Source organism: Hyla sarda, chromosome 1 (assembly GCF_029499605.1).
Source record: "Hyla sarda isolate aHylSar1 chromosome 1, aHylSar1.hap1, whole genome shotgun sequence".
In the NCBI taxonomy this organism is placed as follows: Eukaryota; Metazoa; Chordata; class Amphibia; order Anura; family Hylidae; genus Hyla; species Hyla sarda.
The window spans coordinates 371,609,425-371,631,503 of record NC_079189.1 but is presented as its reverse complement, the minus strand read 5'-3'; the positions used below and the strand labels follow the sequence as shown (position 1 = coordinate 371,631,503).

The window sequence follows — 22,079 nt, the reverse complement described above, 5'->3', positions numbered from 1 at the left end:
AAAATGAGGGTGCGCGTGTGTGTGCGGGTATACCCTGATAAACTGTTTCTGGCACCGCAGAAGCCGCTGCAGATCAATGATTTAAAGGCGGCACTTTAAATCAATGAACTGCAGCGGCTTTTGCAGGGCCAGAGACCGCCAACCGCTTCTCTCCCCCTGCCGGTCCTGGGGTCCTGAGTTCAACCACCACCGCTGCCCCATTGCCTCCCCGATCCCCGGTTTTATAATTACCTGTTCCTGAGGTCCGCGCTACTTCAGGCTCCGGCAGCGTCCTGAGCTGTCACTGTGCACTGGGCCACTGACGGTGACGTCGCGTTGAGGAAGTCACTCGTCATTGCGCAGCGCACAGCAACAGCGCAGGACGCCGCAGGAGCCAGAAGTAGCACGGACCCCGGGAACAGGTAATTATAAAACCGGGGATGGGGGAGGCAATGGGGCTTCGGCAGTGGTTGGACTCAGGACAAGCAGGGGGAGAGAAGCGGGCGCCGGCGGCGGATAATCGGTCGATCCCTAGTGTGTACTATGAATTATTTTTTTCAAGTGTTTTACAAGTGTGACCATATAATAATGCAATACTACAGAAACAATCAGTTGACTTCAAATTAAATTATAATGGAATTTGCACAAAAGTTATTTTTATGTCAAATAAAATGATACTTTAATTGTCCCTAGTATATGGCTTGACGTAGTCAAATTCCAAAAGAAAGGAAAAATAGTGGCACCCACCAGCAGTGTAAACTGTCAAACTTATTGCACATGAGAACAAAAAATATTTTTCTTTCAGCTCACCTCCTCCACGGTCTGCGCGGACTTCAAGCCTGGCCTGGCTTCATACGTGTCAGCAATTGAAGAAAGGAATAGTCCAGCAGTACCTTTAAAATGTTGAATTTTATTCTTTCCTTTAAAACGAAGAGCACACTCCAAACACCATCACCATACCGGCAGGCAACTCACATGGACGCGTTTCGAACGCATGTACGTGTGGTGATCAAGAACGCGCATGCGTTCGAAACGCGTCCATGTGAGTTGCCTGCCGGTATGGTGATGGTGTTTGGAGTGTGCTCTTCGTTTTAAAGGAAAGAATAAAATTCAACATTTTAAAGGTACTGCTGGACTATTCCTTTCTTCAATTGCTGTCAAACTTATTGACAAATACTTTGAAGAAGGTGCCTTTTCATGTTGTACCTTGTTGTTCTCCAAAATATGTGTAAATAAAGAGGACTAAAATTTCATACTGCTGGAGAATGTGGCTGAGGCCACTTCCGGGTGTACGCAGGAAGCGGCACATGCGCAGTGGAGTCCTGTACAGAGCGGGGAGGAGAGGGACATACGGAGGGAGGGGATGAATATTCATAAGCCGGGCGTTGCTACGGACGAGCGGCGCTGACGTGCCAGAGGGAGGCACGTAAACCCACCCGTGCCAGTTAGAAGATCATTTGCATATCAGGAATAATGAAGATAACGGCCAAACGGCTGGATGGATATGGGCATGGTAGGCAGCATATTGATCAGCATCCCCCGAACTACCAGCCAGTACCTCTGGTTAGTGCGAGAGGAGTTTAGGGACAGTTTACCTTTAACTATATTGCATCCACAAAATTCAGGAAACAGACTAAACTTTTCATTTTTGCACTATGCTTTTTTTCCTCCTCACATTTCCTCCTTTCATAGCCATAACTTACTTTTTCATCTACATGCCCATACAAGGGCTTGTTTTCTTTTGTGGCATCAATTGCACTTTGTAATGATACTTAGCAAGCAGAGCTGGACAGCTTCAGCTCCCTGCGTAACTGCAGGTTTTGTGTTATGCCCGATACATATACAGTGTAACCGTGGAATCGGCAGTTGTGACTTTCTAAGGCTACATTCACACTGCCGGTTGTCTATTTTAGCATCGAGAAAGTGCTTGTATCGGCTTTTCTCTCTTCTTGACAATAATGGGGTCCATCGGGCCCCGTTGTTGCCAGTTATGATACCTGCATGCCTGGACAGTCTTTGGCAGCCTTTGGCTGACCAGGCATTCTGGGAGTTGTAGTTTTGCAACACCTGGAGGTACCCTGGTTGGGAAACACTGTTCTAAGGCATTTCTGGCAGAATATTGCACCATAAGAGACAGGATCTTTTTTATTTTTGCAGGCTACCATGGCTGTGTCTGTTTTCCTTACAGGATAATAAGGGATAGAATTCCTTTCTATGGCGACCATATGCTATTGCAAATAGGGAAAGAACCTTTCTCCACAGTGACTAAGTGCTACTGCAATATTACAGCCAATGCCTTTGTACTGCATTTTGTGGTCATTTTGGTAAATTATGCTTGTTATGCTATGAACCAATACCTAACCTCCCTGTTGACACAACTTATGAATTAGTGGCAGAAATGAGTCAGTGGATAGTTCTATATTATTGGTACCACTAGACTGGCAGGGCCCAGCAGAGCCTGGCGTATGCTATATTTGTTGTACCATAATTGGAACAAGTTACGTTTGATATTTTTTATGGTGGCAGTGTTTCACAGGCACGTTTACATAGAGATTAAAATACTTTTAAACAGGGATGCATCGAAATGGAAATTGGCTGAAAACTAAACCGAAAATGCATTGCCCCCCCCCCCCCCTATTTTTTTTTTCAATATACCGGTAGTTTTTGTAAAATTGTATTATCAGAATTATTTAGTTACTGATTTACTTGAAAGGGATGCAGGGTGGCTATAGAAGGTACTTGCCGAGCTTGGAGCCACAGCACTGCCACTCACCATACATTGACTCCAGGACACACTATACCTGATTGGTTACTGTGGGCAACTACTCCATTTTTCCTCAGCACATTTTGATAAATCTCCCCCTTTTTATCTAAAAAATAAAATAAAAATTAAATACTGATATATATATATATATATATATATATATATCTCAGTATGCTTAAAATGTTCTCTTCTGACCCCTTTTTCTTTGTATTGATCAGTACCATTTTTTTTTTATGGGACTTTTTCGATCACTTTTCTTCTGCTACATTAAGTGAACAAAAAATAAGCAATTCTGGATGTTGGTTGGCAATTGGGGGCAATTTTTACTTTTATTTAAGGGGATTTATTGACTATTTTTTTTTACAAATGTATTTTTACAATGTTTTTGTCCCCATAGGGCAGTGTTTTACAGTGAGCCTCCAGTTGTTGCAAAACTACAACTCCCAGCATGCCCAGACAGCCAAGGGCTGTGGGGCATGCTGGGAGTTTTAGTTTTTTAACAGCTGGAGACACACAGATGTAATTTTTTACTTCTAGACACTGATCAATGCTATGCTATAGAAACCTATAGCACATCACTGATCAGTGTTATAGGTGCTCCATTACTACAGGCTGCAAAGGCCTGCATTATTGAAGTGCCTATCAGACAGGAGGGATGAAGGTAGAGAACCTCCGCCTGTCCTCTCAGCTGATCGGGACCCTGCGGGTGCACCGATCAGCCCCACTGAGCTACCGCAGATTGCTTACGGCATTTTAGACCCGCGATCAACTGATCTCTCATCTGATGAAACAGAGATTAAACACTCTGGTCTCAATTCTGTGCATCATGTCTGGAGGAAACCAGACGCTGCTTATCACCTGCCTAATACCATCCTTATAGTGAAGCATAGTGGTGGCAGCATCAAGCTGTAAAGGTGTACAGTTATAATATTAATTGGTTCCAGGACAAACATTGTATGTTGAAACCATTGTATGTTGAGACCATAACGCTATGGAAATCTGGTAATTGGATCTGAAGCCACCAAAATGTCATCCAAAAATAGGAAAAAGTGAGGATTAAAGAAAAAAAAAAGTCTTTAACTAATATACAGGGTGGGCCATTTATATGCATACACCTTAATAAAATGAGAATGGTTGGTGATATTAACTTCCTGCTTGTGGCACATTAGTATATGTGAGGGGGGAAACTTTTCAAGATGGGTGGTGACCATGCCGGCCATTTTGAAGGAATAGGAAGCAATAGGAAGAGGGTCATGTGACACATCAAACTTATTGGGAATTTCACAAGAAAAACAATGATGTGCTTGGTTTTAACGTAACTTTATTCTTTCATGAGTTATTTACAAGTTTCTGACCACTTATAAAATGTGTTCAATGTGCTGCCCATTGTGTTGGATTGTCAATGCAACCCTCTTCTCCCACTCTTCACACACTGATAGCAACACCGCAGGAGAAATGCCAGCACAGGCTTCCAGTATCTGTAGTTTTAGGTGCTGCACATCTCGTATCTTCACAGCATAGACAATTGCCTTCAGATGACCCCAAAGATAAAAGTCTAAGGGGGTCAGATAGGGAGACCTTGGGGGCCATTCAACTGGCCCACGATGACCAATCCACTTTCCAGGAAACTGTTCATCAAGGAATGCTCGGACCCGACACCCATAATGGCCCTCATTTACTTAGAAAATCGGGTTGTAAGTCTATCTTTCTTTATTACCCGACTGCTTTTTTCCCCTGGTATTTATTATTATGTCACATCCTGTTTGTCGCACGTGGGTTTTGTTGGTTTTGGTTTCCAACTCCTCTGAGTTGTCGGGAAAAATTCCACAACAATTCAACAAATTCGGGTTGGAAACCTTTATAAATACGTGGGAAAGCTCAGAAATGTCGGGTTACGCCCCTTTTTCGAATTTGGGAGAATCCACATTGGGTTCGTCGGGAAAAAATGTTGCATCGTGTCGCAGACTGGCGCACGATGTCTGCGACATGTCGCAGACAAAGAAGCGCCAAAAAAAAACGACAAAACAAGTCGGGTTTAGAATAGTAAATGAGGGCCAATGTGGTGGTGCACCATCTTGCTGGAAAAACTCATAAAGAGGGAAACACATCATCATGTAGGCCCCTGGATATGAAAAATTGCTACATGATGATGTGTTTCCCTCTTTATGCTCTGAAGCTGGCACGTTCCCTGAGTTTTTCCAGCAAGATGGTGCACCACCACATTATGGGTGTCAGGTCCGAGAATTCCTAGATGAACAGTTTCCTGGAAAGTGGATTGGTCATCGTGAGCCAGTTGAATGGCCCCCAAGGTCTCCCTATCTGACCCCCTTAGATTTTTATCTTTGGGGTCATCTGAAGGTAATTGTCTATGCTGTGAAGATACGAGATGTGCAGCACCTGAAACTACGGATACTGGAAGCCTTTGCTAGCATTTCTGCTGCGGTGTTGCTATCAGTGTGTGAAGACTGGGAGAAGAGGGTTGCATTGACAATCCAACACAATGGACAGCACATTGAACACATTTTATAAGTGGTCAGAAACTTGTAAATAACTCATGAAAGAATAAAGTTACGTTAAAACCAAGCACATCATTGTTTTTCTTGTGAAATTCCCAATAAGTTTGATGCGTCACATGACCCTCTTCCTACTGAAAGTTGGATTCAAAATCGCTGACTTCAAAATGGCCGCCATGGTCACCACCCATCTTGAAAAGTTTCCCCCCTCACATATCAGAGCATAGGTCAAGTGTTCTGTCTGCACAAAAACTAGAAATATAGTAGCACAAATGAAGAACATGCAGATTCTTTTTTAGGTCCTTCCTCTTAGTAATTTACCTTTTTATTGCATTTTTATGGGATTTTTTTAGCGTACGAAAAGGAACAAACTAAAAGGCATACATTATATCTCTCCATGTATATCACTGCAAACCTTTAAATCTATCTCCGGGTATTTTAAAAGGCTTTATAAAGTCATAAGAGAAATCTTTAAAGTGCTGGTAGAGTGCTACAGTTTGGTAAAAAGATCAAAAAGAGACATACAATGAATAGAGATATATATATTCTATATATACACATACACACACACACACACACACACACACACACACACACACACACAGTAACCTCATAGGGGGACATGTATGAAAGATTTTACCCCTGTTTTGTGTGTATTTTTTTTGCGCAAGCCCTTTTTTTGCGCATTTTTTTTGCGCACATTTTGGTAGAGCATGTCCTCCAGATGTGGCCGAATCGGGGTACCTTGGAGTGACATCTATAGTACGCGTGGATTTATTAACTGCATACTTTTCCTTTACACCAAAAATTTTGCCGCAAGAGCTGTTTTTTTTTTTTTTTTGCGCAAATATAAACCATCTTGGACTTAACGTAGCAAGATGCTCTAAATCATTGATTCTATTTTCCAAAGAGTGGATTTAGGAGATTACTATATTTACCCGCAATTTATGAAGCGCATTGCGCTTGATTGATAAATTTAGCGCTTCTGCTCATAATTTTGAATTCGGGAAAAGGGGTAAACTGCTTCTACCATACACATATAATGATAAATGGCCCTCATTGTCTTTGATTTCCTATTACACTTATAAGGCTTAAAAAGCTTCTTTTAGCATAGGGTATGCCTCTGTATGAAGCCAGACACATCCAAAAGGCACAATACAGGCCCATAGATTTCTCTGACTTCAGTAATAAAATCAGGCAACACAGATCCCTTATACAGCCCTGTCCACGATGCTTACTAGTTGCATGCAAATAACCTTAAACACACTTTTAAATCCCTATTGATGCAAATTTTAGGGCTCTTTCACATGAGCGGATTTCATTTCAAACCCACCTCGGATATCCCACGAGTTTGAAAAGGGACGGGGCCTCTGTGGGCTACCCGCAGCAGATTTCCACCAGCGGAAGCTCCGCTGTTGTAAATTTTCTGCAGACCCTATTGACTTCAATGGGGTCTGCGGTGGATTTCCAACAGCAGAGATTCCGCTGGTATCTGAGGTGGGCTTGAAAAGAAATCTGCTCGTGTGAATGAGCCCTATGGCTGTGCTGTCAAAAGCCAAACAGCAGCACTAGTTAACCACACAGCCATTTAGCATGTGAAAAAACAAGCACGGCATTACCATGCCCCAACACTAACAGTGAAATTTAGCAGAAGAACATATACACTGACTAAAATAGATCTGGCACGACTAAAGCTCAGATGCGCCGCCCTACCAATAGTACCCGTTCTGAGCATAAACTGCAGTAAACTACTGTACAGAGGTTGACAGCTGAAAACACCTTAGTATACTGCAGGGTGGAAATAAGCTTGATACGGCCTGAAGATTAATTCTATTTGTTTTATCGAACATCATTACAAAGGCTGTTGTAAATATCACTCGGATCTGTAACACACATAAAAACTTTTCTAGACACAAGAATGTGTGTGTGAGATGTGTTCCCAATCCAGAACAGCTGCATAAAGGTCTAGCATTATTCAGCTCTAAAAACATGCAGCTAGCCAGTAGCTCGGAGTATGAAAGCGCTACTTTATGTAAGGAAAACTTTTCTCACCACTCGCTGAATATGCGCTTTTTGCAGTGTAAGGTTACTTAGTAACTTAATATTTATCCAGATGTAGAAGTCAGGGCTTCTTAGAAAGACTTCACATCTAATCATGGTTCTGCCAACAGATTTTCAGATTCCGCAAGGCATAGGAAAAAAAGAAAGAAAATTCTCATTCTAAAAGCAGAAAGCAACAATGCTATTTATGTAAAACAATTATCACCAACATCAGGAATAAACTAAATATTAAATAGCATTTAAAATAATATAAAAATGCTATAGATAAAAAAATAAATAAAAAAAGTGTCACGCTACTTAACCCCTTAAGGACACAGAGCATTTTTGGCTACTTTTGGAGGGTTTCATTTCTGTGCAGTACATTTTACAAAAGTATGTTTAACTTCTTAAGGTCCAAGCCCATTATATCCTTACAGACCAGAGCATTTTTTGCACATCTGACCACGATCACTTTAAAGGGGTACTCCGGCGCTAAACATCTCATCTCCTATCAAAAGGATAGGGGATAAGATGTTAGATCGCGGGGATCCTACCACTGGGGACCCCCCGCGATCTCTCCTGCAGCACTGACATTTTTCATCTGCAAAGAGCGAGGATCGCTCTGTGGCTGATGACGGGCAGTGCAGGGGACGGAGTATCATGATGTCATGGCTCCACCCCCTAGTGACATTACACCCCGCCTCTCAATGCAAATCTATAGGAGGGGGCGTGGCAGCCCTCATGCCCCCTCCCATAGACTTGCAGCACCCGTCATCAGCCACAGGGCAATCCTCGCTCTGTGCAGCTGAAAAACAGGGGTGCTGCAGGAGAGATTGTGGGGGTCCCCAGCGGCAGGATCCCCGCGATCTAACATCTTATCCCCTATCCTTTTGACAGGAGATAAGATGTTTAGATCCCTTTTAAGCATTAATAACTCTGGAATGCTTTTACTTATGAATTTGATTCCGAGATAGTTTTTCGCGATATATTCTACTTTATCATAGTGGTAAATTTTCGGCGATACTTGCATCATTTCTTGGTGAAAAATTCCAAAATTTCATGAAAAACTTTGAAGCTCTCTGCTTGTAAGGAAAACAGACATTCCAAATAAATGATATATTGATTCACATATATAATATGTATAAAAGTTGACACGTTTTAACTTTTTGAAGACATCAGAGGGCTTCAAAGTTTAGCAGCAATTTTCCAGTTTTTCACGAAAATTAGAATTTTTCAGTTTGAAGTGGATTTGAGGGGCCTTCATATTAGAAATATCCCATAAATTACCCCATTATAAAAACTGCACCCCTCAAAGTATTCAAAATGACATTCAGTAAGTGTGTTAACCCTTTAGGTGTTTCACAGGAATAGCAGCAATGTGAAGGAGAAAATTCAAAATTTTCATTTTTTACATACGCATGTTCTTGTAGACTCATTTTTTGAATTTTTACAAACGGTAAAAAGGAAAAAAAGCCCCCCAAAATTTGTAACCCAATTTCTCTTGAGTAAGTTAATACCTCATATGTGGATGTAAGTAGAGGGCTCAGAAGGGAAGGAGTGACAATGGGATTTTGGAGAGTGAATTTTGCTAAAATGGTTTTTGGGGGGCATGTCGCATTTAGGAAGCCCCCATGGTGCAAGAACAGCAAAAAAAAAAAAAACACATGGCATACTATTTTGTAAACTACACCCTTCAAGGCACGTAACAAGGGGTATAGTGAGCCTTAACAACTCACAGGTGTTTGACATCTTTTTGTTAAAGTTAGATGTGTAAATCAAATTATTTTTTTTTAGCACTAAAATGCATTTTTTCCCCCAAATTTACAATTTTTACAAGAGGTAATAGGAGAAAATGCCCCCCAAAATTCGTAACCCCATCACTTCTTAGTATGGAAATACCCCATGTGTTGACGTCAAGTTCTCTGCAGGCGAACTACAATGCTCAGAAGACAAGGAGCCACATTTGGCATTTTGAAAGCAAATTTTGCTAAAATGGTTTTTGGGGGGCATGTAGCCTTTAGGAAGCCCCCATGTTGCCAGAACAGCAAAATTTAAAACCACATGGCACACTATTTGGGAAACTACACCCCTCAAGGAACGTAACAAGGGGTACAGTGAGCCTTAACACCCCACAGGTGTTAAAAGACTTTTCATTTAAGTCAGATGTGTAAATGAAAAATTTTTCTTTAATCACTAAAATGCAGTTTTTTCCTAAATGTACCATTTTTACAAGAAGTAATATGATAAAATGGATTCCCCACCCCCACCCCAAAAAAAATAAAATTGTAACCCCCATTTCTTCTGAGAATGGAAATACCCCATGTGTGGACGTAGCCTGTCCTACGAAAAAGTTGCTGAGTTGCCCATAGCAAATAATCAGCTTGCTTCTTTCATTTTTGAAAAGGTCTCTGAAAAATGAAAGAAGCGATCTGATTGGTTGCTATGGGCAACTCAGCAACATTTCCTCTGGACAGGTTTTGATAAATCTCCCCCATAGTGCTCAGAAGAGAAGGAGCCACATTTGGCTTTTGGAAAGCAAATTTAGGAAGCCCTCATGGTGAAAGGACAAAAAAACAAAAACAAAAAAAACACAAAATCTGTCAGACACCTGTGGGGGTTACTTAACTCCAGCATGTACGGTCTGTCAGTGCACGCTGGGAGTTGAAGATTGCAACAGCTGGAGGCACACTGGTTGCGAAACACCGAGTTAGGTAACAAAACTACAACTCTCAGCATTCACTGACATCCAAAGGGCCTGCTGGCAGTTGTAGTTATGCAACAGCTGGGGGCACACTACTAAAACTCCCAGCATGCCCTTTGGCTGTCCGTGCATACTGGGAGTTGTAGTTTTGCAACAGCTGAAGGCACACTGGTTGCAGAACACTGAGCGTTTGTTTCCTTTTTTCATAGAAAAAAAAGTGCCTTCAGCTGTTGCATAACTGTAACTCCCAGCATGCACAGACAGCCAAAGGGCATGCTGGGAATTGTAGTTGTGGATCCAGCTGTTGCATAACTACAACTCCCAGCATGCCCTTTGGCTGTGCATGCTGGAGTTGCTGCTAAGCAAAAGCAGGAGGCAAACAGGCCTCACCTCCTGCTGTATCCTGCCACCTCCGCCACCGCCTGGAGGGACCCCCACGACCTCCGGACAGGTAAGGAAGGCCCTGATCGCCGCTATGATCACCGCTCAGCAGGATAGGGATTGGTCGGTCATCTGTAACCTCACTCCAGCAGGTAAATAGTGATAGGCGGTGTCTCGGACAGCACCTATCACCCTTTTTTTTCCCGGGTCACCGGAAACCCAAATGACCCGAAATCGACGCTAATCGCCGGGTTGAATTGACATGGGGGTTTGCACGGGATGCCTGCTGGATGATTTTCACTGCCCGGTTGCCGGCGGTGAACAGAAACATCCAGGGTATACAGCTACGCCCTGGGTCCTTAAGTCCCAGGACGCCAGGGCATACCTGTACGCTCTGTGTCCAGGACGGGTTAAAAATTGCCCTATTCTGACCCATATAATTTTATTTTTCCATTTAGGAGGTTGTGTGAGGGCTCATTTTTTTGGGGCATGATTTGTAGTGTTTATCGGTACCACTTTTGCGCATACGTGAGTTTTAATCATTTTGTAATGAATTAGGGGGAAAAAAAAAACAGTAATTATGAACTTGTTGAATTGTTTTTTCTGTACACTTACATCGTTCACCATGACAAATTATTAACATTATATTTTAATAGTTTGGACATTTACACACGCTGCTATACAAAATTTGTTTCATCATTTTACACTTTTTATTGTAAAATGTCAGATAATAATAGTACTTTCTGTAATTCCTGAATGCAATAGTTTCCCCCACTCTTCATCACAGCCTCCCAAGCTACCTACTCCCTTCCCACAGCACTACTACTAGTTCCCTGCCCAAAGTAGCTGCAGAACACTACGCCACACAGCGAACTCCCTCCACACAGAAAATCTACAAAAGCTACTGTATTCATTCAGTCTGCTCCTCTGCCTGTGGCATTGCTCAGCACAAGGCAGCATGCTGTAAACACCTAATTTTGTTTAGTGCAATCCACATTGATTCAAGGCTTGCTAACCTGTCCTAAGGCTTTGTACCAGTAGCTGCTGGCTCATAACAGAATACCTTATGCATAGGTGCATTGGATTACAGCCATGACATTACTAGGTGATTTAAAGATTATAAACCACATCTTGGAATAACAATAAGTGCTTACCTGTCAATAAAACTTTCAGTGTAGCCCCAGATGCAACGTCAATAAGTATTTACTGCAATAGCAACAGAAACTGCTGTTATTGTTGTCTCACTACAGTCAGGACACTAAAGAAAAGGGTTTTGCTTGTGTATTGTTATAGTTAGCTCTTGCTTAATAAAATGGCTTTACTTAAGCTAAACAGGTCTTTACAAAACCATCTCAGGCATTTCTACACCCCCATACAGAGCTAACAAAAGAAGGCTGGGCTCCTAACAAGAGGAATAGAATAGGAATCACTCGGTTTAAAAACTAGTTGGGCTTGTTGGCCATACCCTATCCATGGTGTTTCAGAAGTTTTTTTTTTCCTACTAGTCTCAATGTAAAAAACTGATTATGCTATCTAAACATAGTATAGCAGAGAAACAATTCTAGGAATTTACAACTAGAAGGGTCTACAAACCTGATTCTTTGTCCTATGCCTTACTGCATAGCGTACACTGCACACTGATAATATCGTACCTCCGCTGTCTCACTTTCATAGTGTTTTTAGATTTTTTTTTTTTATAATTATAGAAAAATTCTAGGTATATGATGCTCAGCACCACTAGAAAACCTAGTAAGAGGTTCATTCCACAGTTTCCATAGCAGGTCCTCATTAGACAAGCCCAAGACTCAGTTCCATGACAGCAACAGAGACAAAGGTTAGCATGGTAAGGCGCACACACCGCAGAGTGCAGCATCTAACATGTTTATGTAACAGAAACGGAAAACAATAATTAAAGTCAAGGGAATTGATAAGCTGCTAGCTTTCGAGCAATCCCTATAGTGTTTTCCCCACTGGCACTAACTCTTTCACTGCCAAGTACGCATGTATGCTGTGACTATTTCCCTCTAATCATGCACTTTGTGAGTAGGGCACTCCTGCAAAACACGCTGGGGGGAGATTTATCAAAACGTGTCCAGAGGAAAAGTTGCTGAGCTGCACATAGCAACCAATCAGATCACTTCTTTCATTTTTGAAAAGGTCTCTGAAAAATGAATCAATCTGGTTGGTTACTATGGGCAACTCAGCAAATTTTCCTCTGGAAAGGTTTTGATAAATCTCCCCAACCCCTTCCCCCCACCCCCTCCATGTCATCACGGCACATTGATAACGTGGGCACAGGAACCACCTACTTTATCTTGCAGATGCTTACCAAAGGTTACTCCAGTCCGAGCTGTTACAACCTTAAAAGCCCACCTCCCTCTATCTGCCACACAATCACAAGGTGGCAATTGGCTGCCATGGCAGTCTAGGGCCCTAGATTAGCCTTTAGGTCTGCCATATACTTAAAAAGGGTTATACAGGATTTAAAAATATAAAAATAAAACTGAGTTAATCCAAAAACAGCACCACGCTTATCCTGAGGTTGTGTGTGGTATTTCAACGTGCTTCAATGGAACCCAGTTGTGATACAACACATAAATTAAAGGGGTACTCCGGAGGAAAACAATGTTTCAACTGGTGCCAGAAAGTTAAACACATTTGTAAATTACCTCTATTAAAATATCTTAATCCTTCCAATACTGATCAGCTGCTGTATGCTCCACAGAAGGTTGAGTTGTTCTTTTCAGTCTGACCACAGTGCTCTCTGCTGACACTTCTGTCCACATCAGGAACTGTCCAGAGCAGGAGAGGTTTGCTATTGGGATTTGCTCCTACTCTGGACAGTTCATGACACAGATGGAGGTGTCAGCAGAGAGCAATGTGGTCAGACTGAAAAGATCAACTCAACTTCCTCAGTAAAATACAGCAGCTGATAAGTACTGGAAGGATTAAGATTTTTAACTAGAAGTAATCTACAAAATCTGTTTAACTTTCTGGAGTCAGTTGATAGGAAAAAAATAGTTTTCCACCGGATTACCCCTTTAAGGAAGAGAGAAAGAAAGACTAGTTTTTTCGTATTTTGGATAACACCTTTTAGGCTGCAAAAGATCAGCAATATTTCCACAGGGAAAAATCTGAACCAAACCATCTGGAATTTAACTCCTTCCCACAAATGGAGGTAAATTTACGTCCACTGCGGGCTCCCGCTGTATGACGCATGCTCAGCAGGTGAGTGTGCATCATACCCGGTGGGTCCTGGTTGCTATCAGCAACCAGGACCCGCGGCTAATACCGAACATCGCCGATCGGGCTCATGTCCGATATTAACCCTTTAGACACCACAATCAAAGTTGATTGTGGCGTCTAAAACAGGAGATTGCCATTGCTGGCTAGCTCAGTAGGCTCTTCGGGACCGTGGCGCCACGAACCGCTAAAAGGACAGCGGGAGGCGCCTTACCTTGTTCCTCGCTGTCCGATCTGCTTTTGATTGCTCCAAGCCTGAGATCCAGACTGGAGCTATCGAGCACAAATTACACTGATCAATGCTATGCTATGGCATAGCATTGTTCTGTGTATGCAGTCGAAGGATTGCATGTAATAGTCCCCTATGGGGTTTTAAAAAAAAGTAAAAGTGAATAAATGTGATTTAACCCCTTCCTGAAGAACAGTTTGTTTTTAAATGGGGGGAAAGGGGGGTGATTCAAATATATATGTAAACAAAAATAAAAAATAAACATGTGGTATTGGCACGTGCGCAAATGTCCTAACTATAAAAAATATAATTTTAATTAAACCACACGGTCAATGGCGTACGTGTAAAAAGATTTCAAAGTCCAACGATGCTCCGGAACCTGTATTGCCTGTCATTACGCACAGAGTGAGTTTGCTCTGTGCAGTAAAGACACTGGGGTGCTGCAGTCAAGATCCTGGGGGTCCCCAGCAGTCAGACCCCCACGATCAGATATCTTATCCCCTATACTTTGAGTGGAAAAACACTGCCTGGTCAGATTAATCCAGATTTCTGTTGCACCATGATAAAAGGAGGGACAGAATTGGGTACAAGCAGCATGAATCAACAAATCTTCCTGTCAGGTATCAGCAGTTCAAGCTGATAAAGGCAGTGTATTGGTGTGGGGAATGTTTTCTTGGCACACCCTGGGTCTTCTGACGCTGGCATGGCAACTGTTCATCCTATGGTAAAAGGACACTTAGGAGACTGCACCATGTGACAAGGGTTCTACAGTCATGGATTGGTTCCAGGAACATAAGGTTTCCGTGCTTGCCTGGCCAGGTTTCCATTACCAGGTCTTAATCCTATAGAACAGAGCTAAAATCATGATATTTGAAATACAATATAGGCCAATTGGATTGTATAAAAATGGAGCTCAATAAAATTGTGGTAAACCTGAGCACAAAGGGTTTGGGAAATGTACCTGGACCAAGTTTTTATTTTAGGTTTGCTACATAGAATGCCAGGAGGCCACTGGAAGCTGCCTATAAGATGATCAGCAGGCTGTGGTGGATCTAAGCTATAGCCAGAGGCGCTCATTTTTAACACATTACTGGTTCCTCCTTGAGCAGACAGAAGAGGGGGGGGGGGGGGATGTCACAGCTACACAGTGAAAGAGCAGAGCTGGTATGGAAGATTTGTGCACTATGGCTAAGAACATTATATTAGTAAGTTTCTTTATTTTTCATTTAGACACCATACACCGGTTTCTTCTTCAACCCCTTTAACTCTTTCAGGGTTCCTCATTTCTCATCCAGCTTTCCTTAGAGGAGATATGTAGCTTCCTGATACCTAGTATCCACACACACCTTAGGGGAAATATTTCTAACAATCCCTGACAACCATTTCTGTCACTGTTTAACAATATTATATAAAAATAAAATAAAATAAAAATAGCACTGTTAAACGAGCATTAACAGAATGAATAAGCATTACTGACAAGGTACCAAGACTTCCTTTGCAGCAAAACATTTCATGCCAAAATATCTGTACTTAACTGCAAAGTGAAGTATATTAAGGCACAACTGTCATGGAAATGATACCCCCAGACTAATAACATGATAGTATAGATGATGACACTTCTAATGCAGCTGTACTTTTGGCTGCTGTTTATCACCCTTTATCAGCAGGAAAATAATGTTATCGTGCGGTCAGCAACAGTAGGATAGGCGTGGCTGGGGATCGTAATGCCCCTCCTCCGCCACGCCTATCCCCTGTAAGTGAGCACAGGACCACTGTGTGATTGACACACAGGTCCCCACCCCCAGATGTCCATGATGTGCGGGCCGGCGTGACTCCACTGAGCCTATACATATTATGTGCACCTTTATGTTATATGAAATACAGTACCCGTACTCCTTTCTTCTCATGGTGCCGGAGACGCGCTGCTTCTGCTTTCACTATAGGCAGTGAGCTCGCTCCCTGCCTCTAGCACTGCGCAGGCGCACTGAGCTGGCGGCAGACAACGGGAGCGAGCTCACTGCCTATAGTGAAAGCAGAAGCAGCGCTTCTCCGGCACCATCAGAAGAAAGGAGTATGGGCACTGTATATCATATAACATAAAGGTGCACATAATATGTATAGGCTCAGTGGAGTCACGCCGACCCGCACATCATGGACATCTGGGGGTGGGGACCTGTGGGTCAATCACACAGTGGTCCTGTGCTCACTTACAGGGGATAGGCTTGGTGGAGGAGGGGCATTACGATCCCCAGCCACACCTATCCGACTGTTGCTGACCGCACGATAAAACTACTTTCCTGCTGATAAAGAGTGATAAACAGCAGCCAAAAGTACAGCTGCATTACACGTATCATCATCTATACTATGTCATTAGTCTGGGGGGTATAATTTCATGACAGTTGCGCTTTAACTGTGAAGAGCACTGTCCCTCAACTTATGACAGAAGTATTTCCCCATCATTTGAAAGCCTTGTGGTTTCCTGTGTGTTTCTGTTAGCTTCACAGTATAGGATGTTGAAACGCTCAAATATGATAAAGGTCTCCTCTCCTCCATTAGTCACATAAAATAGACCTGTAAAGCTAGACACACAGTGCACTAGGGCTTAACAAACTTAACCCCTTAAGGACTCAGGGTTTTTCTGTTTTTTCACTTTTGTTTTTCCCTCCTTACCTTTAAAAAAAAATCATAATTCTTTCAATTTAGCACCAAAAAATCCAAATGATTTTTTGCGCCACCAATTCTACTTTGTAATGACATCAGTCATTTTACCCAAAAATCTATGGTGAAACGGAAAAAAAAAATCATTTTACCCAACCCCCACCCCCCCCCCCCCATGTCGGCGATCGGAGAAAATCACATGTCAATTCAGACATGCGATTTTCTCCAATTCCGGGCTGATCGGGTCTCTGGTGACCCGATCACCCGGAAAATAGGGCTGATCGGAGTTGTCAGCAACAGCCCCGATCAGCCTAAGGGATAGGAGTGAGGTCACAGAGCTGCGATCTACTCCTATCCCCTGCCATTAGTCAGAACGGAGTTCTGACCAATGGCAGCGCAGGACAGGGGGTTGCCATGGCAACCCCCCGTTCTGCCCACCCCTGGCTGTCGAGGGGATTGTGGGAAGAAGATGGAGGCCGTACCTGCAGGAGAAGATGCCTGGGGACCTGGGATCTTCGCTGGAGACTGCTGGATTCCCAGCATGCCCAGACAGCCAAAGGCTGACTGGGCATGCAGGGAGTTGTAGTTTTGCAACATCTGGAGGGTCACAGTTTAGAGACCACTTTTACAGTGGTGCCCAAACGGTAGCCCTCCAGATGTTGCCAAACTACAACTCTCAGCATGCCTGGACTGCCCAGGCATGCTGGGAGTTGTAGTTCTGTAACATCTGTCCCTTCAGATTTAGCAATTTTCATGAAATGTTTGAAAATTGCTGCTCTACTTTGAAGCCCTCTAATTTTTTCAAAAAGCAAAAATATGTCCATTTGGTAATCCTTCCAGTACATATCAGCTGCTGTATGCTCCACAGAAAGTTATTTTCTTTTTTAATTTCTTTTCTACCAGACCAAAGTGCTCTCTGCTGACACCTCTGTCTCTGTCAGGAACTGTTCAGAGTAGGAGCAAATCCCCATAGCAAACCTATCCTGCTCTGGACAGTTCCTGACATGGACAGAGGTGTCATCAGAGAGCACTATGGTCAGACAGAAAGGAAATTCAAAAAGAAAAGACCTCTGGGGCATACAGTAGCTGATAAGCTAAAAAAAAAAAATTTCCACTGGAGTACTCCTTTAAGGTAAGGAGTAGCTCGGGAAAGTGCGGGCAGCTCTCTGGTCTCTGGGAATGTATGGGCACAGGTGGGTGGCCTGTGCTCCTTGTATGATGTTCCCCACACCGGCTCTGACAACTTCAGGCCAGGGTGCAACTTCACTTCCCCCCCCTATCTATAGTCAATTTGGTTATTGTCTTTTTACTAGGGAGTTTCCTCCTCTAGTTCCAAGAAGGCTTTGTGAAAAACACATAATAGAGAGTGTGCAAAGTGCAAGAAGCCAGTCTGTGCAGCCTGTATAGATATTATAGTGGCTCAGGAGTGCTCTGCAGTTGCTAGTAGGCTCAGTCTAGCAGATTGAGGATTCAGGATTTTTACATATTTGCACTTTAGTTTTTTCCTCCTCACCTTCTAAAAATCATACCACTTTCAGTTTTCCACCTACAGACCTATATGAGAGCTTGTTTTTTGCACCACCAATCTCACTTTGTAATTAAATCAATTACTTCACCCCCAGAATCTACAGCAAAGCAACAAAATTGAAAAAAAAAAAAAAAAAAAAAAAAAACTATTTTGTAACTTTTGGAGCTTCCGCTTCTACGCAGTGCACTTTTTGGTAAAAATGACGTTCTTTCTATCTTGTAGGTAAATAAGGTTACAACGATACCCAAATTATATCATTTTTATTTTGTCTTCTTTTGAAAAATTACCGTATTTTTCGTCCTATAGGACGCACCGGCGTATAAGACGCACCCAATTTTTAGGGGCAAAATCTAAAAAAATAAAGATTTTGAACCCAATAGTGGTCTCCAACCTGCAGACCTCCACATGTTGCAAAACTACAACTCCCAGCATGCCCGGACAGCCGTTGGCTGTCCGGTCATGCTGGGAGTTGTAGTTTTGCAACATCTGGAGGTCCGCAGATTGAAGACCACTGCATAGGAGGTAATACTCACGTGTCCCTGCCACTCCGGACCCGTCACCGCTGCCCTGGATGTCGCTCCATCGCTGTCGCCGTGTCCCCGTCGCTCCGGAACGTCTCTGCTGCCGGCCGGGTATCTTCGCTCTCCGTCGCCGTAATCACGTCGTTACGCACGCCGACGCACATACGCGACGACGTGATGACGAGGAAGGAGAGCGCCGGCCATACAGGGGATCCCTGAACGGAGAAGACAACGAGGAGGCAGGTAAGGTCCCCCCCCCGGTGTCCTGTAAGCACTAACCCGGCTATTCAGTCGGGCTGTTCGGGACCGCCGCGGTGAAATCGCGGCGGTCCCGAACAGCCCGACTGAACAGCCGGGTTAGTGTCACTTTCCCTTCAGACGCGGCGGTCAGCTTTGTTCGCCGCGTCTGAAGGGTTAATACAGGGCATCACCGCGATCGGTGATGTCCTGTATTAGCCGCGGGTCCCGGCCGTTGATGGCCGCAGGGACCGCCGCGATAGGGGTGTATTCGCCGTATAAGACGCACCGACTTTTTCCCCCCAGTTTTGGGGAAGAAAAAGTGCGTCTTATACGGCGAAAAATACGGTATAACTTTTTGTACAAAATTGCTCCGTTATCTGTAGTTTTTCTCGGTACCATTTTTGTTTTGATGGGACTTCTTGGTCGCCATTTAAAAGAAAAAAATTTATGTATACAATGTGCCTAAAAATTCTGGACTTTGGTATTTTTTTACATATACGCCATTATCCATGTGGTTTAATTAACATTACATTTTTGTAGTTCGGACATTTATTTGCATGCGGCGATCCCATATCTTTTTGTTTATTTTTCAAAATGGAAAAAAGGGGGCGATTCAAACTTTTATTATATCAATAAATCCCATTTCTTAAGATTTTTTTACATACATTATTTTTGCCCTATGGGGACTATAAAATGCAATCATTAGATTGCATACACTGAACGATCCTATGCCATAGTATAGCATTGATCAATGTTATCGGTGCTCCAGCCTGCCTGACTGAAGCCTAACGGGCTAACTGGAGCCTTGGAGAACTGATTGGACAGGGAGGAGGCAGGCACCCCAGACATCCGGTGCATGGAGCGAACTTCGCTCCGTACCGGATGACTGGCAATAAGGAAGGGGCGGAGGCTTGTGTTGTCACAGTCACGCCCTGCTCCTAAGGTCACGGCCTCAATGCAAGTCTGTGGGAGGGGGCGTGACAGCCATCATGCCCCCTCCCATAGACTTGCATTGAGGGAGCGTAGCAGTGACTTCACAAGCAGGGAATGACTGTGACGTCATGAGCCTCCGACACTGCACCTGATGCTCTAAACGAACACTGGGTGCAGCAGGGAGATCGTGGGGGTCCCCAGCGATCAAACATCTTATCCTCTATTCTTTGGATATGGGATAAGATGTCTAGGGGCGGAGTACCCCTTTAAAGTTTATGTTTTGACTGCTAAGAAGTCACACTGTCTGCTGGAAAGAGCTGGAGACACCGTTACTTATCTCTTCAAGTTTATTCCCAAGATATGGCCCACTCTACACCATCCGTGCTCCCGCACACAATTGTCCAGGAGTTTGTTCACACACCTACTGGTGAGCTGAAATAAACTTTTACTCAATAAGCTTGGCATCAAACATGTATAATACAGAAAAAGATGACAACACATTCCAACTGGTGTAGGCTATGCCTCATTGCAGAGGCATACTTCAAACACTGTCATTGTCATTTCCTTCATAAGAAGAGTGCAGCGAGTCAGAAGAGAACAGCATTTCCTTTGACTAGCAAAGAGGATGCTAGGGCAGGCAGTAAAAGGAAATGAAAGTAAAAATAACGGCAGCGCAGAGTTGAAAAGCCACCTTGCTGCAAAATATTGCATACTGTAGGGAAACAAGGACATATTTACGGTTGTAGTCAACAATATAGATTGATTAGTATCCGATATTATATGCTTATAATATTTCAACCCCTCAAGGACAAGTCCCCCCCCCCTTCATAAAATCATAACGATTCCAATTTTCCACCTACAGACCCGATTGTACTTTGTAATAACACTAATTTTAACACAAAATCTATGGCGAAAAAAAAAATATTCCTTATTTGTGGGGGCTTTACGTTAAAAATGACACCTTATCTTTATTTTGTAGGTCCATACGATTAAAACAATACCCAATTTATATAGGTTTTGTTTTATTTTACTACTTTTAAAAAGTTATAACTTTTTGTATGAAAATTTCTTAAAACTGGTCTCTTCTGACTCCAATAACTTTTACTTTACTGTATATGGGGCTATATGAGGGCTAATTTTTTACGCCATGATCTGTAGTTTTTATCGGTACCATTTTTGTTGTGATGGGAGGTGGGTCATAATAAATCCCTCAATACCATAACTGAATGGGTTAACATATTGGTAACAGTCAGTAAAACACAGAACACACGTAAGCATGTAAGCATGAATGTCAGGACAATCCCACAAAATTATATAAGAGGAGATTATATATATATATATATATATATATATATATATATATATATATATATATATATATATATATATATATAGTGTAAGGATTTCTCCCTGGGGATAGCTCTGGGATCATCCTTGATATAGCCACAGGACACGTTTCTAGTTCATTCAGCAGGCAAACAACATACTTTATGCAAGTCCGGGCCCTCGCAAGCTTTATTAGACAGGTTGCAGGATAAATAAAAACATAACACAGGAACAAACAAAACCCTAGACAGTCAAATCACTAACTAAACAATCCAGCATGCCCTGACTATCAACTGATAGGCTTTTCCTGGCCAGTTAAACTTATGCCTCCTGCAACCTTCTACTCACTGTTCACACAGCATTTGCAACCTGTTTCTGTGTGTCTCGTCCCCACTTGGGGCTACTCACAGCTCAGGCTGTGTGTTCCTCACCAGGACCCCCCCTGCCTCCCCCCTACAGCCACCTTGCTGTCTTCCGGGGAGAGCACCAACTATTCTGTCTGACTTCCTTTTAAACATTTCTTTCTCATACTGTTCCTTTTAAACACACTTCCCCTTTCTGCTACCTGATTAATTAGGCCACAGGTGGAGGTTTCTCCAGGGTTAGCTTGGGAAATACACCCTTCCCTTGCCACAGTGTCACTAGTTATATGAACAAAAAGGTATAGCAGCACTACTTCATATCATCAAAAAGGAGCAATGGTTGCCAGTGATCCAAACCCGATCACGGTTCACTTTAGATAAGCAGACAACAGCACAGCACTCCAGGAGTTGTGAGATAACAAGTGAGTTTGTTCAGCCCATGGGCCCAGCAGCTGCTGACATGGGCTGAATAATCTCACAACTCCTGGAGTGCTGGGCTGCTGTCTGTGTATATATATATATATATATATATATATATATATATATACACACACACACACACATATACATTTACATATACACACAGAGTGGTCCCTCAACATACGATGGTAATTCGTTCCAAACGAGCCATCTTTGTCGAATCCATCGTATGTTGAGGGAT

General features: G+C 42.9%; 1 protein-coding gene across 6 annotated transcripts in view; it reads right to left on the bottom strand.

Moving 5' to 3' along the window:
* The window catches only part of GCNT1 (glucosaminyl (N-acetyl) transferase 1), a 98,882-nt gene that overhangs the window by 55,438 nt on the left and 21,365 nt on the right, over window positions 1-22,079 (bottom strand). The window contains exon 2 of one of the 6 annotated variants that reach the window (XM_056523404.1): window positions 7,309-7,417. The exons of 4 other annotated variants lie outside the window; for them this stretch is intronic. The gene's annotated coding sequence lies outside the window, so the exon portion shown is untranslated. Of the gene's footprint in view, window positions 1-2,796; window positions 2,850-7,308; window positions 7,418-22,079 lie in introns of those variants that run through there. One more of the 6 variants, XR_008844780.1, reaches the window with a different exon arrangement.